Here is a 6,441-nt window from a genome sequence, read left to right as displayed (position 1 = left end):
GCAGGGTGAGATAGCTTATCCCTGAGCCTGGCAGGAAGTGAGCCGGCCTGTTGCCTGCCTGGCCTCCACTTCTGCCCTAGCAGGGATCAGCTTTCCCTGAGAATTAGCAAGATTCCCACTCATGCAGCCAATTTATTACTTTTGAGTCTAATTTTGTGTGACTTCTGGAAATTAAATGTAGATATTACAGATATGATTTGAAATTCAACATCCTATGATCTTCCAAGAACAATATTTAGGGGATATACATTGTAGATGTATGACTATGGAAAAGTGTACTTGACATGCAAATTAGGTGTAGTCCAGGGGGTTAGATTTACTGAAGGAGCTAGTCTCTTGTGTTCCTAACAAAGGGGAGTTTGAGGAATCTTTTTTTTTTTTTTTAACAGACTTCTCAGTGAAAGAGAGAAATGCAACAGTTTCATTTACTGCATTTCATATAATAATGTGTCTGTTGAAAGCCAAAATGAATATTTCAGCTTTTCTGTTTATATCATTTTCACACATTGTCAATGGTTTTGATTTTTCTCTTGGGTGATTTGTGTGGTTGCTTCATCAGGTTATCACAGTTTTTACCACATCTATAATAATTCAACAATTCCTTCAGACATTAAAAAAAAAAAAAGAATGAAATCATGCCATTTGGAACAACATGGGTGAACCTAGAGATTACCATAGTAAGTTAAAAAGAGAAAGACAAATACCATATGATATCACTTATATGTGGTGTCTTAAATATGACCCAAATGAACCTATCTACAAAACAGAAACCGGTTCATAGACATAGAAAACAGATGCGGTTGCCAAGGGAGAGAGAGGGATTGGGAGTTTGGGATTAGCAGATGCCAACTATTATATATAGAATGGATTAACAACAAGGTCCTACTGTAGATCACAGAGAACTACATTCAGTATCCTATAATAAACCACAATGGAAAATATGAAAAAATTCTACAGTTCCTTTCACAAATGTATCTTTAGTAAATATATGCAAAAATTGTACAGACATTAGCTCTGCTACTAGGAGTTACAGTCTACCAAGTAAATGAATGTATGTCTGAATACTAACTTATTTAAAACAGAATGTAATATTGGGGGCGGATTTTCAACTCATTTATTTCTAAAGTCACTATTTTTTGCTACATTTTACGTGTTTCCGTATGAGAGCTCTCTCACATTTAAACCAAAACTTCGCTTATAATTTTTCCTTAACTTTCAAAAATTCAGAGTGCTGCCTCTTTTAATCCACTTAACAGGAATGATGCATCTGATTTAATTCTTAAAATCTCAAAATTTCAGAGCAAATAAATGCTTTCTTTTTAGGCAAAGTACTCATCTAGGTAGAAATCATGAGTATAATGCTTACTGTTGAACACTTACCCTGTAATATTTCTCAGCATGGAACTCAAATAGATAAAAATGACAAAGGGTAGCCTGGATTTTCAGAAGAAACCTACCTGCTCAGTCAGAAAGGGCAAGTTTTCAATGTTACAATAATGGTCACTAATGTAATGCCTTTTTTTCTTTCTTTTGTCCCTACAGTGTTTACTGTTATGCGTATATCGCCTCTGTCTTTAAAAGGTAATGCAGTCTAATTTTCTTCAATTACATGATTTCAGGGGAGGCTAAATTAAATCAGTAGATAACAAAGATTTTTAGTTTATTCATTTTCTAAACGTAAAACAGCATTATTACCCATGTTAAGAAGTCTATACACAGGCTTCCCTGGTCGCTCACTGCCTGCCAATGCAGGAGACACTGGTTTGATCCCTGGTCAGGGAAGTCGCCACCTGCCACAGAGCAAGTAAGCCTGCGCAGCACAACAACTGAGCCTGCGCTCCAGAGACCAGGAGGCGCCACTACTGAAAGACCCGCGCGCGAGAGCCTGTGCTCTGCAACAAGAGAAGCCGGCGCATGGCAACTAGAGAGTAGCCCCTCCCTCGCCACAGCCAGAGGAAAATCCTGCACAACACTGAAGACCCAGCACAGCCGGAAATAAATAAATTTCAAAAGGGAAGTCAGTACACTATTGCAACAGTAGTATATTTTATTAATATATAGGTGGCGCTAGTGGTAAGGAATCTGTCATTGCAGAAGACACAAGAGACGCATGTTCGATCCCTAGGTTGGGAAGATCCCTTGGAAAAGGGAAAGGCAACCCACTCCAATATTCTTACCTGGAGAATTCCATGAACAGAGGAGCCTGGAGGGCTACAGTCCATGGGGTCTCAGAGTAAGACACGACTGAGCAGCAGCAGAACCAGAACACTATTGCAACAATATTATATATCATTAAGTATTTCCCTTCATTCAGTTATGCTACTCTCCATCATAAAAGTGAGATGTGTTTTATTAATATATATATATATGCGTAAATAAAGCTGCTTGGATCACACCTGAGTATTTGAGGAACTATCATAAACCGCAGTATTTCTGTTTACATCATGCATGCTTACCACTTGTACAGTCAAATATCAAAATACTATAATCTAAATCTCCAATTTTATTAGAGTCTGCACTTAAATTGCTGGTGGATCTTTTGTTGCTTTTTCAAGGTACAGACCTAAGACCATTTTCTCACTCCTTATTTTCTTCTTCAATATTCATTTACTTAATGAAGGAAAATAACATAACACAAAAATGAACTGACTAAGGTTTCCCACTGAGTTGTATAGCTCAGTTTGAATCTCTGGTAAAAATCTTTTGAAAAAAATTTTCATGAAACATTAAATAAAGGGTTTAACTTTGCTAATTGATTATTCAAAGCCTACATTTGCCAACTGGTGTTTTTAATACCTTCAGGCTTAAGTGAAAATGAGACAAGGAATCTCAGTTGGATTTTTCCTGATGTTATAAATATTTTTAGCATAAATTATTATTACCAACATTATGCACAAAACCTAACACATTAACTTTTTAGTGTTAAAAAAAAAGTCTTTAATGTTAGTCACCTTGTAAGATGTCTATTTACTTGTAAAGTCTCCTTTTCTATGTCTAACATCAAATCATTTAATTATACAGTAAAAGCTATTACCACTGTGAAAACATTCTATTATACATTCAAACACATTGTATATACCCCTACACTCTTTCTTCTTGGGTGGAATCAGCAAGGATCAGCAGGGAATCTTTTCCATACAATCAGAAAAGATCTAATAAGTAATAATTACATGCTAAGCAATGAGTATTATAAAGAAATCAAAAAGGTAGTCAATGTCCTCCAGTAATGAAAAGTTGGTCCCCTACTTTACAGGTCTAGCACCGATAAAATACAGGACTCAGTGTCCAAAAATTATGAAGAATTTTAAGACACAACAGTAGAGAATTAAACAAAATAAGGTCCTTCTGGCTTAAGACTTAACATTAAAAAATCTAAGGCCATAGCATCTAGTCCTATCACTTCATGGAAAATAGATGGGGAATCAATGGAAACAGTGACAGGCTTTATTTTCTTGGGTCTCAAAATCACTGTGGACAGTGACTGCAGCCATGAAATTAAGGTTCTTGCTCCTTGGAAGAAATGCTATGACAAACTTATATAGTGTATAAAAACATCAGGGACATCACTTTGCCAACAAAGATCTGTATAGTCAAAGGTACCATTTTTCCAGTAGTCAAGTACGGATGTGACAGTTGGACCATAAAGAAGGCTGAGTGCTGAAGAAGTGATGCTTTCAAACTGTCGTGCTGGGAAAGACTCTTGAAAGTCCCTTGGACAGCAAGGAGATCAAACCAGTCAATCTTAAAGGAAATAAACCCTGAATATTCGTTGGAAGGAACGACGCTGAAGCTGAAGCTCCATTATTTTGTCTACTTGATGTGAAGAGTCAATTCATTGGAAAAGACCCTGATGCTCAGGAAGATCGAGGGCAGAAGGAGAAGGGGATGGCAGAGGATGAGATGGTTGGATGGCATCATTGGCTCAATGGTCAAGAGTCTGAGCAAACTCCTGGAGATAGTGAAAGACAGGGAGGCCTGGTGTGCTACAGAACATGGGGTCACAAAGGGTCGGAAACAACTGAGTGACTAAATAACAAGCAACGACAAGGTCCTTTTGAACACAGGGTCCCACCTCATCACATGGGTCACTCACCCTTGAAGTCAACTCTGGCTCAGTGACATAGTTACAAGGAGGAAACATGTATGAGGAAACCAGCAAACAGCTGCTGGAAAAGAAACCTTACACTCTCTCCAAAACCAAAGATACTATGAAATTGGAGATTTTAAGAAGTTACTGTAAGTGAAAAAAACAACATGTATCCTAAGATGAATATCAAAGCAAGAAATTTGCAACAAGACAGGACCTGTCTTAAGAAACCTGAAAAGCAACTTTGTCCAGACAAATCTTTTGGAGTTAAATGCCAAGTGAATAGCTTGGCGAGTGCAGGAAGTAGCAATAAATTAGAAGGTGGAAGGATCATTCTTCATGGGAGTAGGGATGAAACGTAATTTTGAAATGAGAAATGATTTTGTCTTTGAGGAGTCTGATTTAGCTAAGTTCACAGTGATATTGCATGCAATATGGCTTTTATAACTGGCAGGTATTCTTTTGTATTTTAAATAGAAACTCTTTCTAAAACCCTTAAAATACTTGATTATGTCATCAAGTCTCCAGGACAGGAACTTAGAAATACTAAATTATAATGAAGTAATTATGAAACAAATTTCTATATTGTGTTGCAGTGAAAATTCTATTTGGGTAATGCTGGAGTGCATAGTTAAGTGGGCCTTAGAAAGCATCACTACAAAGCTAGTGGAGGTGATGGAATTCCAGGTGAGGTATTCCAAATCCTAAAAGATGATGCTGTTAAAGTGATGCACTCAGTATGCCAGCAAATTTGGAGAACTCAGCAGTGGCCACAGGACTGGAAAATGTGCATTTTCATTCCAGTCCTAAAGAAAGGCAATGTCAAAGAATGTTCAAACTACCACACAATTGCACTCATCTCACACTCTAGCAAAGTAAGGCTCAAAATTCTCCAAGCCAGGCTTCAACAGTACCTGAACCAAGAATTTCCAGATGTTGAAGCTGGATTTGGAAAAGGCAGAGGAACCAGAGATCAAATTGCCAACAACAGTAGGATCATTGAAAAAGCAACAGAATCTCAGAAAAACATCTACTTCTGCTTCATTGACTACACTAAAGCCTTTCACTGTGTGGATCACAACAAACTGTGGAAAACTCTTCAAGAGATGGGAATACCAGACCACCTTACCTATCTCCTGAGAAATCTGTATGCAGGTCAAGAAGCAACAGTTAGAACTGGACATGGGACAATGGACAGATTCCAAATTGAAAAAGGAGTATGTCAAGGTTGTATATTGTCACCTTATTTTACTTATGTGCAGAGTATATCATACAAAATGCTATACTAGATGAAGCACAAGCTGGAATCAAGATATCAGGGAGAAATATCAATCAACTCAGATATGCAGATGACACCACCCTTATGGCAGAAAGAGAAGAGGAACTAAAGAGCCTCTTGCTGAAGGTGAAAGAGGAGAGTGAAAAAGTTGGCTTAAAATTGAACATTCATAAAACAAGGATCATGGCATCTGGTCCCATCACTTCATGGCAAATAGATGGGGAAACGGTGAGAAACTTTATTTTCTTGGGCTCCAAAATCACTGCAAATGGGGACTGAGCCATGAAATTAAAAGTCGCTTGCTCCTTGTAAGAAAGGCTATGACAAAGTTAGACAGCATATTAAAAAGCAGAGACATTACTTTGCTGACAAAGTCCATCTAGTCAAAGCTATGGTTTTTCCAGTAGTCATGTATGGATGTGATAGTTGGACCCTAAAGAAAGCTGAGCACCGAAGAATTGATGCTTTTTTAAAAAATTTTTTGAATTTTTTTGAATTGATGCTTTTGAACTGTGGTATTGGAAAAGGCTCTTGATAGTCCCTTAGACTTCAAGGAGATTCAACCAGTCAATCCTGAAGGCTATCAGTCCTGAATATCCATTGGAAGGACTGATGCTGAAGCTGAAACTCCAATACTTTGGCCACCTGATGTGAAGAACTGACTCATTGGAAAAGGCCCTGATGTTAGGAAAGATTGAATGCAGAAACAGAAGGGAACAACAGGATGACATGGTTGGATGGCATCACTGACTGATAGACATGTGTTTGAGCAAGGTCTGGGAGTTGGTGATGAACAGGGATGCCTGGTACGCTGCAGTCCATGGGGTCACAAAGAGTCGAACATGACTAGGAGACTGAACTGAAGTACGACATAAAAAATGAAAACATTATAATACATTCGTACCTATAACTTTAGGTTGAGCTGAGTTCAGGCTTCTACAGAAGTTTTTAGATCAAGTTTATCTAGTAGTTCCCTTGAGACATGTGAAATATAAAATAGAGGCATTATTTTCTTTTTTTCATTGTGTTCACCATCACTTAAAATTTATCAGAAGGAAATAGCATTGCATTCTAT

Source organism: Cervus elaphus, chromosome 9 (assembly GCF_910594005.1).
Source record: "Cervus elaphus chromosome 9, mCerEla1.1, whole genome shotgun sequence".
NCBI classification, from domain to species: Eukaryota; Metazoa; Chordata; class Mammalia; order Artiodactyla; family Cervidae; genus Cervus; species Cervus elaphus.
Note: the sequence above shows the minus strand (reverse complement) of the source record.